This window comes from Mirounga leonina, unplaced genomic scaffold (genome assembly GCF_011800145.1).
Source record: "Mirounga leonina isolate KUSES-001 unplaced genomic scaffold, KU_Mleo_1.0 Mir_176, whole genome shotgun sequence".
Lineage (NCBI taxonomy): Eukaryota > Metazoa > Chordata > Mammalia > Carnivora > Phocidae > Mirounga > Mirounga leonina.
Window position 1 is genome coordinate 1,453,356 of NW_023270454.1, and position 12,863 is coordinate 1,466,218.

Here is a 12,863-nt window from a genome sequence, read left to right on the forward strand (position 1 = left end):
CATGGGAAGGGTCATCTCCAGAGTCTATTCGGAGATTCCTGTGGGTAGAGGGAACCTGAGAACAAGACAGCTGTGACCTGAAGGAGTGACAGGAGTCGGGTTGTATTGTTGCCAACCTGGGTGGAAGGAAGAGAAGGGGTGCGCGGGGTAAGGGGAGGGGGCTAATCAGGACCCGCAGCGGGGGCTTGCAGCAGGAGCCTCACGGACAGCAATGTTTTGTCTCTCACTTTCCATCCTCCTGGCCGCACCATGCACACACAGCCGGATGCATGCATGGCAGTGGAAGGGAGACCAGAGCACAGGGAATGGGAGCAGCTCACTTGGGAGGGGCCCCCAGAGCATCTGGGCGCAATAGGAGGAGGAAGGAGGCCCCACCATGCGCAGAGGGGCCGTTTCCTCTGAGTGGGAGCCCCCACCCCACACACTGGCCTGGACTCACAGGAAAAACCAATCCTGTCAAATCAAGCAGTAAACTTCTTCTGTTCACTGTTAAGGCATCAAGACGGTGGAGCCTGAGACTCTGAGACCCTGGTCAATGGCAAGAACATTGGAAGAGGCCCATAAAGATGGCATCATTGCCCCTGGCCACATAACTAACCCAGACTTAGAGCCTTCATCCCGGGAAGACCACTGGATTCCCTTTACTCACCCCCTTCCCTTGTCACATGACAGACACACACCAAAGACACATACAAAATGTGAGAAGACACCCAGGGACTGCCCCCGGGCCTCTAACGCATATGGAGCACCCTCTGATCTTGTTCCTGACATCCAGGCCTAACATAGTAAGTGACGAGGGTATAATACAGATAAAATTTAACCCAGTTAAATTAGAATATCAGACAACAATTTTTTAGTATAAGCATGGGATATACTTATACTAAAAAAGTATTCATTGCTCATCTGAATTTGCAATTTAACTGGGAATCCTGTATTTTTATTTGTTAAATCTGGCAACCCTAAGAGGATAACAGGTGGAGGCAAGGGGTTTGGGGTGAAGAGAGGGGAGGGCAGGGAGAAGTGGGCAGGCCCTCACTCCCTTTGTATAAAAGAAGAAAGAGTAATTGAGTCAAACACTTCAGTCAGTTGCTCAACTGTAAAAGTGGACAAGCTGGAAGAAGGCTTGGGGAAGCCATCTCCGTATGCACCCACAATAGTCCAGCAGGACACCCTTCTGGGGCAGGGGCTGCTAGAAAGGGTGAAGACGCAGTGGCCCCATCAAGGTCTCCTTTGCAAATCTGTTTTATTTTGATACTCAGCATATTGATATTTAAATTATTTTTTGAGCTAATACTCAAAATACTCCACAAAATGGTATTGTAATTTTCATTTTACAGAGGTTCAGAAAAGTTCAGTGATTTGCCCAAGTCACATAACTCTAAATGGCAGCCCCAGGATGGTAAGCCAGGCCTTCCCAGACCCCAAACCCCACTTCCCTCCACCACCCCATTCCAGGCGCCCTATAACCCACCCTTCCTCCCAGGGCCACCCTTAGTGCTGTCCAATAGGACTTCACGCAATGATGGAAATGCTCTTTTTCAGCACTGTCCAGCGAAACAACCACAAGCCCAGCAGCAACTGAGCACATGAGGTGGGGGTGGCTAGTGAACCTGAACCCCAAAATCAGCTTATAATTCTCATTTTGTTTCTGCCTTATAGGTTGCCCTCAAGGCCTGGATCTGGCATTTCCTGGATGCAGCCGTGGTTCCAAGAAACACAGAATGCGCCGAGTTACAGGGGGCCTTGGAAATCATCCTTATCCACCTCCACATTTCCAGGATGGACAATCTGAGGGCCACAAAGGGCAAGGAGACAGAGGCCCTGGTATTGTTTTAGTGACAGAGCTCCTCCAGTAGGAGAGGAGGGCTGCGGACAGGAAAGGCAAAACTCGGTGGTCCCCTAGCACGCACTGGGCAGCCCTAGAGGCCCCTACCAGGCCCCAGGCCCCACCCCAGGTCACCCACTGTTCTTAAGAAGGAGCATGGGAGGACCTGCCGCATGGCCAGAGATGAGTCTTATCTGATTAATGCAGGGAATTTGAGAGACAAGAGGAAAAAAGGCAACATTAGCACAAAACCTTGCTGAGTGTACTCCCCCCATTAACTTGGAATTATAATTACATCAGCCCTTAATATCTACACACCCAAGTAATTATAGCTGGCTTATGGCTTCCCACTGCAATCGGATATTAACTTTTTATTGCACCCTCTGAGAGCAGCCCTTATAGAGAGACAACCACAGCATCAGGGAAGGCTGGGGTTGTCCGCAGAAGGTCAGCAGCCCTGGTGACCACCTTCAGGGGTAACCCAACCTAGTCAACCCCCACCCACCTAGGACCACCACATACTCTCATTCTGGCTAAACCCTGCACAAGAGCATCCAGCTAAGGCCTGAGAGGCAAAGATGCAGCCCGAAATCACTTGATAGGCTCTGCAGCACAAAACAGATCTGTCTCAAATTCCTTCAGAGACTCATGGCCCCAGTGTACACATTCCCTAAGGTCTGGGTGCAGCCAAACTCTCAGGCTCTCAGCCTGATGGCAAATGAACTGTTCTTTTGAAAGCAACTGTGGCATAAAGGAAAGACCTGCACACTAGTCCTGATTTGTCAGTTGCACAGAGTGACCTTGGGCCACTCATTTCCCTTCCTCAAAAGTTCAGTTTCTTTAACCATAAAATGAGAAAGAGGATACCTGCTCTGTCCTCCTCTTAGTGATGCTCCATAAATCAAATGAGGTCACACCTTAGAAAGTACATTCTATTCTCTACATGCTACCGGGCATTCAGGCTTTATTGATAATTTGGCTGGCTCTCACCCTTAGGGGTCTTCAGGAGGCTGAGCTGCCCAGCCCCTTGGCCCGCCAACCTTGCCCAGGTGCTGACAGCTGGCACATGCTGGCCTTCAACATGCTTCAGATCTGCAAATCCAATGGTTCTGTGGAACTCCCATGAACCACCACTACTGGGGGAAACATACATTTATATGCTAATTCCTTAGACTTTGAAAACATTTGTGCATATGTTATCTCATTGGAACTTCACAGCCATTCAATGATTTGTAGGGAAGGCACTATCCTGACTTTGCAGAAAAGGAAACAAACTGAGAGGAGTATAATGACTGGTTGAATTGCATACATCTAAGTTAATATTCTGCCAAGAGACCCAGCTGGGAGTGCGATTTTGTCTCTCCTGTTGTGCTATTCGGGAGATCTTGGGTCCAGTAGATACTCAGGTATCAAACACTTGTTGAATAGCAAAAAAAAAAAATGAGCGAGTGGATAACCGAACTTTTCAAAGCCTTCTCCAATCAGCACCGAATCTGGGCTTCACACGGCGGAAGAGACTAGCACACTTGGAGACCCACTGAACAAATCAGGGTTGGCCTGTGCCTTTAAATCCTGCCCAGCCTTTTTCTGACCTGTTGCCAAATCTGTGAGAGGTTACATTTGTTTCACAAATTGGACACTCAAGGTCAGAGAGGCAAAGTGAAAGGCCCAGTGTGAACAGCAAATTAGTGGACAAGCTGGGATATAGCCCCCACCTCTAGGCAGCGAAGCAGGCTTTGGGGTACCAATCTCTGCAGCCTCAGCTTGGGGCTTGCTAAAGATCTGAATAGATGAGTGGAGTTTCCATATCCCTGAGCAGGATGAGAGTTGTCCAGCAAAAATATCTGCAGACCTGCATACAGGTCATATTAAAATCTACCAATAGGGGCTCGGTTGGGAAGGGAAGATGGAAAAAAATCCCAAGTCAGAGTGTGTGTAACGTATTTTCCCAGAGGACTTGATACAGAGATAGTTTTAATTAACTGTGCATTTCATTTAAGCTTAGCAGGCAAGTTACTGTACATTAAATAAATATCAGTTGGTTATTAAGAATATATTTACTTCCCACTTAACAACTACAGCAGGTTATAGATACAGATTTCTGTTAAACCAGTCTTGTTCGTTTGTTTGGAATAATCGATTGCTCTTTACTCAAGATAAAATAATTGCCTCATTGAATCTGGAGAAGCTCTTCTTTTGGTAATTTATGGCAAACAAATTTCCCCATTTAGTTACTCCATTCTTTTCTCTCAAAGAAGAAGAGAGAGCAGGAGAGATAGAGATTCTAGACCTCAGATCTTTGACTTAAGGAAACAATTTGATCGGATACAGATTTACTGCAGCCTTCCCATAGAGGAGATCTAGACACTGGACCAGGCAGGAAAGCCCAGGGAACTGAATTCAAATAATAATATTTTAGTATAAAGAGGTCCCATGCAATGTTTAGGACATACTAATGCTGAACAGGTATTCATGGTTTATCTGAAATTCACATGGAGGGGAGGTGGGAATCCTGTTTTGGGTTTTCATTGTTGTTTGTCAGCTTGTTTTCTGCTCAATGCTCAGTCTGTCAACCCTTGCCCTGATGGGCCATGAATGTGCTGAGAAGTATCACTGTGGACACCACTCCCACCACACTCGCACTCAGGTACTCCCTCAGTGAGAGGTGAGTTGAGGTGAGTGAAGGGCACTACACAGCCTCTGTCCTCCCACCCAGCTGTGGACAGAGCCCTGACTCCCCCAGGCAGACACTCCACTTAGCAGCACCTCTACTGTGTTTTCTTGCTCTCTGTCCTGCTCAGTCCCCACTGGGAGCCACAGATCACACGGTCTGGGAGTCACGAGGCCATCCTCCACCTAACAAACAAGGAAACTGAGGCCCAGGGAAGCCAGGAGACTTGAGCAAGGTCACAGAGCCGGCTGCGGCAGAAGCTTGGTTTTATGGACATCATTCGTCATCATTATGATTATTTATTATGTTTAACTAGTGTCTATTGAGTGTTAGTTGTGTATCAGGCCCTTGCTCAGAAAATCCTCACAATAACCCTATGAGAAAGATACTTAATTATTTCTATTTTGTATAGCTGGGGTCATGGTCTCAACTCAGAATCCACAAATTCTCTCCATGACATCCCATTACTTTTTCCTCTTTGACTTGTTCTCTCTCCCCTTACCTCTTCTATCCTCATCTGTAAGGAAATCTGTAGTAGCAAACACTACAGCCCAGCCCTGAGCAGGTACTCTGATGCACAGGTGGATGAGAAGACCCACTGAGGAAGAATGGGAGGCAGTAACAGGGACAAGCAGCATAGACCATGGAGCCCCACTGGCTGGACTTGAATCAGTGTCACCATTCACACATTGGCAAGCTTGGGCAAATTCCATAAGGTTTCCGTGCCTTCCTTTTTGAATCTGTAAAATGGGGCTGATGCCGGTGCTTCTCAGTAGCGTCTGGCACTTGGTAACCACTGTATAAATATTTATTCTTGCTGCTAGAAAAACAAGGTCTCTGAATTGTGAGAATTAAGCAACTAGCAGAGACAACAGAGCCTGCAAAGCCAGAGTGCAGAGCTAGCTCATGTTTTGTGGACGGCAATAGCCTTCCCTTCCTCTGTGTCTCTTGAGGCCATTGGGGAAATAGTTCAGGTCAGCTAGTGTTATTACCACACATTTTCTATTAAACTAAGAAGTGCATCTTTCAGAGCCACACAAGCAGGATGACGCTGGCCAGTGATGTGACCCTGGACGACTTGGTCATGGCTAAAGATGACCTCTCTGGTGCCGACCTCAAGGCCATTTGTACAGAAGCTGGTCTGACAGCCTTGAGAGAACATAGAATGAAAGTAACAAATGAAGACGTCAAGAAATCTGAAGAAAATATTCTTTACAAAAAACAAGAAGGTAGGGCACCTGGCTGGCTCACTCGGTTAAGCATCTGCCTTCGGCTCAGGTCATGATCCTGGAGCCCTGGGATCGAGCCCCACATCAGGCTCCTTGCTCAGTGGGGACCCTTCTTTTCCCTCTCCTTCTGCCCTGCTGCTCCCCCTGCTTATTTTCTCTCTCTCTCTGTCAAATGAATAAATAAAATCTTAAAAAAAACAAAAAACAAAAACAAGAAGGCACCCCTGAGAGACTGTATCTCTAAGTGGACCACAGCTGCCTTCAAGGAAATTGTTGGGAGTGTCCTAAGCTCTCGAAGGCATGAGGTTGGGGAAGTTGCCCAGAGGAACCCATGTTGCAGTTGATCTTTCTTAGCAAAACGTTCTGTGTACCTTTTTGAACATGATGTGTAGGACACTCCCCCAGGCTGCCTTCATCTGTTGGTCACCTGCAGTGCTCTCTCCCAAATAAAGTGTACTCCTTCTCAAAAATAAATAAACAAACTTCAAATCCCATATTAACTTTAACTTCAGCCAATTAGTATGACAATCAGATTCCTGCATTTTTAGAAGAGTTCCACTTTCAAGAATTTTCTTACATTATGAACACAAATCATGTAAAAGTATGTGCAGTTCCAACATTTATGAATTCAGATTACTTCTTCCAGCCTGTCTTCCCCAACCCTAAGAAACATCAAACTATTGTCAGACAATGCTCCCCACAACCCAACATTCAAAAAGTTAGAAAATATGGTGGCCACACATGTATCTAACCACACCATTATACACAGAAACACTAGGTCACATTAAAATGAAAACTCATGTTCGGTCTGATATTATAGTTACTGGAATAAATGGCCTGGTATGTACTTAGCTAGTAAATTATATCAGACTTGGTTCCAAAGTAACTGAGATAGCTTCTAGTACACGAAGTACAGGATGCATATCATTGCCATCATAAAAATAATTTGAATTTTCTAAAATGTGATTTAAAATAAGTAGAAAATCTTAAAACCAATAATCAGAAGGAAAAATTAAAAATAAAAACTACCAAAGAAGTAATCAACTCTCAGAAAGTTACAATGATCAGATGGCTTTAGCAATGAACTCCATTTGTCTTTTAAGGACTAAATGATTTCCATGTTGTAAAAATTGATCTGGAGCACAGGCAAAGACTAGAAGCTAACTGAGTCATTTTATGAGGTTGGCACATGCCTTATACCAAAAATGAGAAAGATGGACCAAAATAGGAAACTACAAGCTAATTTTACTTATGAATACAGATGCTAAATCCCTAAGGAGAATACTAGCATATGAAATTCAATAGTACATTAAAATAATGATCAACTACTACCAAGAATGACTTAACCTAGGAAGGCCAGGACAGGGTATTAATAGAAAGTCAATTAATATAAAATATCACATCAGTAGGTTCAATTAGAAAAGCTTAAAATAATCTCAATAGCTGCCCAAAAGCTATTCAATAACATTTTTGGCTACAAGTATTTAAAAAAATCGCAATGAAAGGGAATTTTCTTAATATAATGAGGACCATCAAGCTTAAACTACCTACCTATATCAAACCTGCTTAAGGTTTACAGTTAACTATTGCCATAATAATGCCATGTAACAAGCTACCCCACAGTTCAGTGATTTAAAACAAGCAGAAGTTATTTAGCTCATAAGTCTGAAGTCCAGATGGATAGTTCTTCTGGTCTTGGCTGGGCTCACGTTCATGGACAGGGTTGACTGGTTTTTGACTGATCTCGTATGTTCCCAACTGAGATGACTGGTTTAACTCAGATCTGCTTCACATATCTTGTCTTCCAACAAGGCACCACAAGCCTAACTTTTTCATGGATATGGAAGAGTTCAACAGTGATCAAGAGCACTTTAAAGGCTCTGGATGCTTTATATTTGCTAACATCCATTGGCCAAGTCAGATGGCTGTGTTTACAATCACAGTAGAAGAGCTCTCCACAGTTTCATGGCAAAAGATAAAGTTACAAGAAAGAATGAAGAATTGGGGCCATTTGTCAGCCCACAACATTAGGCTTCCCAGAATATCAGTTCCACTAAATGATAACAGAATTTACATTAAAATTTTTATTTTTACATTAAAAAATTCTATGATCAAATAAGTTTGAGATGCACTATGTGTAGTAGTAAATCATGTGCAACAGGTTTTTTTAAAATATTTTTATTAACATATAATGTATTATTTGTTTCGGGGGTACAGGTCTGTGATTCATCAGTCTTACACAATTCACAGAGCTCACCATAGTACACACCCTCCCCAATGTCCATCACCCAGCCACCCCATCCCTCGCACCTCCCTCCACTCCAGCAACCCTCAGTTTATTTCCTGAGATTAAGAGTCTCCTATGGTTTGTCTCCCTCTCTGGTTTCGCCTTGTTTCATTTTTCCCTCCCTTCCCCTATGATCTTCTGTCTTGTTTCTCAAATTCCTCATATCAGTGAGATCGTATGATACTTATCTGTCTCTGATTGACTTATTTTGCTTAGCATAATACCCTCTAGTTCCATCCATGTCATTGCAAATGGTAAGATTCCATTTTTTGATGGCTGCATAATATTCCATTGTATATATATACCACATCTTCTTTATCCATTCATCTGTTGATGGACATCTAGACTCTTCCCATAGTTTGGCTATTGAGGACATTGCTGCTATAAACATTGGGGTGCATGTGCCCCTTCGGATCACTACATTTGTATTTTTGGGGTAAATACCCAGTAGTGTAATTGCTGGGTCATAGGGCAGCTCTATTTTCAACTTTTTGAGGAACCTCCATACTGTTTTCCAGAGTGGCTGCACCAGCTTGCATTCCCACCAACAGTGTAGGAGGGTTCCCCTTTCTCCACATCCCTGCCAACATCTGTCTTTTCCTGACTTGTTAATTTTAGCCATTCTGACTGGTGTGAGATGGTATCTTATTGAGGTTTTGATTTGTATTGCCCTGATGCCAAGCGATGTTGAGCACTTTTTCATGTGTCTGTTGGCCATTTGGAGAAATGTCTGTTCATGTCTTCTGCCCATTTCTTGATTGGATTATTTGTTCTTTAGATCAGTGGAACAGAATAGAGAGCCCAGAAATGGACCCTCAACTCTATGGTTAACTAATCTTCAACAGAGCAGGAAAAAATACAGTCTCTTCAACAAATGGTGTTGGGAGAATTGGACAGCCACATGCAGAAAAATGAACCTGGACCATTTGCTTACACCACACACAAAAATAGACTCAAAATGGATGAAATACCTAAATGTGAGACAGGAATCCATCAAAATCCTTGAGGAGAACACAGGCAGCAACCTCTTCAACCTCAGGCACACTAACTTCTTCCTAGAAACATCACCAAAGGCAAGGGAAACAAGGGCAAAAATGAACTATTGGGACTTCATCAAGATAAAAAACTTTTGCACAGCAAAAGAAACAGTCAACAAAACCAAAAGACAACCGACAGAATGGGAGAAGATATTTGCAAATGACATATCAGATAAAGGGCTAGTATCCAAAATCTATAAAGAACTTATCAAACTCAACACCCAAAGAACAAATAATCCAAGCAACAGGTTTCTTTACAATAGGATTTCTCAAGCTTCCATGAGAGTTTCCAAGTGAAGGTCATACCCTTTTCCAAGCCAATTTGAGCACAGAATGCTTTTGTTTTTTCAAGAGCCTCTGGAGGGTCAAATGCTTATAAGACACACTTGGAAAAATAAGAAGTTATAAATTTTTAATGGCAGTTATATGGCAAACAAAAACAAAAAATAAATAAAAGCAAAAATACCATGATACACCCAGAAATAACCCCAGTCATAAATGTGCAAGATTTATGTAAAGCAAACAACAAAATATCACTGAGAGATATAAAATAAAGATTTAATTAAATGGAGACACACCATTTTCCTGGAAGAAAAGAATCAATAATGTAAAGAAGACAATTCTTTTTAAATTGATTTATAGATTTAGCATAACCCCAATGAAAATCTCAATGAGATAATAATACTCAACTGTTGGCAAGAGTACAGTGGAAACAGACATTTTCAGGTACTGCTAGTAGGAGTTTAAATTTGTGCAGTCTTTTTAAAAAGCGATTTGGAGCCTTAAAATTGCTTATACCTGTTGACACAGATCTAGAAATATACTCTAAGGAAATCAGCCAATATGAACAAAAATGTATTTGCATGAATTTTCATTACAACACTGTTTAAAGGAAACAAAATTTTTGTAATAACTTAAATGTCCAACAATAGGGGAATCACTAAATAGACTTTCAAGCTTTCATATTAGTGAAAATTACACAAGATTAAGACTCACCATTTCAAAATCTGATCAAATATGAAAATGCTTACAAGGTAACTTTTTTGAGGGGAGAAACAGGATACTAGATGTATTACAACATGATTCCAGCTGTATTACTCATATTCACATAGAATGAAAACCATGAGAAAATTACACAAGATTAAGACTCACCATTTCAAAATCTGATCAAACATGAAAATGCTTACAAGGTAACTTTTTTGAGGGGAGAAACAGGATACTAGATGTATTACAACATGATTCCAGCTGTATTACTCATATTCACATAGAATGAAAACCATGAGAAAATAAAACAAACTTACTATTTCTAGACTTAATTTATTTTAATATTCTATATTCCTAATTTTTATACAATGAACATACTGTACATTATATTTTTTTAAAATTATTCCAATAAATGTTTTAAAGAGAGAAAATTTCAAAGATCAACTTAAAAACAATAAGTGAGATCAGCCAAGATAATGTTGCAAAAGGAAAATTATTGGAGTGGGGGGGGGCATGTGTGTAAGAGACGGGACTTATCCTACTGAATAGAAAATAAATTATAAAATACTGTGGTAATCGTTTGAGAGTTGACATGCCAATAAGCAAAATTCCTCAACCCAGGGGTACTTTTAAGAATTTGGCAAATGATAAAAGTGTCATAACCTAATAGAAAGTACTATTTAATAAATAGTTTTAGAAAAATTTACTATTTGGGGGAAAAAGGGTTAAATTTAAAACAATGAGGCTGTTAAAATATAGAATAACAATATAGGTGACCAACTGAACTTAGAAAGGATAAAACTTTTGAAGCATAGTCCATGGAATAAATTATCAAAGAAAACAGTGACTGATTTAATAATTAATAATTGAAAGATTCTAAATGTCAAGATGATCAAATAGAAAATTAGAAAGCATCAAAACTTAAGGGAAATATTTACAACAAATAGAACTAACAAAGGTCTAAAGACTTTTACATATGAAGGACCTTTACAGGTCCCTCACAGATGAAAAATAGTAACCTGTAGAGCCAACTCTGCCAGGAGGCGAATGTGGGTGTCTCCACTACTTCCCTGCTGTGTAATCTCTCCAATCCTCAGTTTCCTCACCTATTAAACTCAGCATAACTACAAAATAGAGTCACTGTGAAAATTAAATGAGATAAAGGATATAAACTGCTTTGCATATATCTAGTAATTGAAATTACTAGCATATGAAATTCAATAGTACATTAAAATAATTCAGCAAATGCTCAATAAATGTCAACTAGCAACACTTTCACTCATTTAGCAAACATCTGTGTGTCATCCACTATTAGTCATACACTGTGCTAGGCACTAGGAATAAAAAGGTACACAAGACAAAGGAATTTACACACATAAATAGATACATAAACTTGCAAAAATCATAGAATATAATATGTTACAATGGGGTGGGGATAGGGTGACATGGAGCAAGGAAGTCCATTTGCCCTAGTCTCCAGGGGGGCATAGAAGGCTCTTGGAAATGGTGATTTTAAGTGGAGTTTTAAAAGATGAAATGTTAGGCAAAGGGAATCGAAGGGCAGATGAGGGAGAGGGAACAGCATGTGTGAATGCTGGAAGATGAAACACTACAGAAGTAATTCTTAAGCCACAGAAGTGGTCACCATTGCAGGAAGGTAAATTTTAGGTAGAGACTGAACAAAGAGGAAGCTAGAGGGGTTAGTAGGAGCTCTGGGTGCTAGGTTAGGGAGCTTACACTTCCATGTCAAAGGTGACAAGAAGCCCTCAAAGTAGGGGTGTGACATGCACAGATTTATACTCTGAAATGATCACTATGGTTGTAGTGTGGGGAAAGAGTTGGCAAGAGTCAAGATCAGAGGTGGAGAGTCCAATTAGGAGTTAACGCACTGCCAGAGACAGATGGCAGAGGCTGGGCCAGGACAGAGGCAGTGAGGATGAAATAATGCAGACAGATTTTGAGGGATATTTAGGAAATAGAATAAATAGATGTGACTAATTGAATGTAGGAAATGAGTAGCAGAGATTTTCTAAGGATGATACTCAAAAATCTCACAGTTTTCAGAACACAAGTCTGACAACAAAAATGGCAAAGTTCAGAAAGAAAATTCAGAAAAAAATACAGATGGGAGCATGAAAATACACATATGAGAAATATTAATTCAATATTAGGTATAAATAAAAAAGCAAGATGTAAAAAGAAATATAATTTATCACCTATCAAATTGTATGTATTAAATTTATATTCAGAAAAATGTTATTCTTATGGTTCATTTTTAGCATGTATGTTATCTGGATATACTGTAAAGGAGTGCTCATTTAATTGTTCTGTTTTTTATACCTTATGGGTTTACTCAACAAGTCTTGAGACTACCCACTGTGTACAAGCACCATGGTAAGTGTGTGGGATGCAAAGTCAAGTAAGAACCTCTCCTTCCCCACAGTTTAGTGCAGAACATGTGCTGTAGTTTGTTGGTTACCGGGAGGTATCATTGAGGGGCACAATGGACTAAGGTGGGGCAAATAAATTGGATTTGGCAGAAGGGAAGAAGTATCAGAAGAGAAGATGCTGGAGTCAAGGTTCTTTGGGTTCTGGAATAAACACGAAGAAGAAAAATGTTAACCATTTTATTAAAAAAACAAGTGATTCTACTCAAATCTCTAGTCTACCCACTTCTCCAATTGGGCAAATCAAGATTCTGCTGACTGGTGAAGTGGCTCCTTCAGGGCAGGCATATGAGGAGATACTGCCATCCAGTGGCAAGATGGGAAGTGCAGCCCAAATGATTTTCCTATCCTCAGTCAGTGCTGAGATTTGAGGGTCTTCCAGG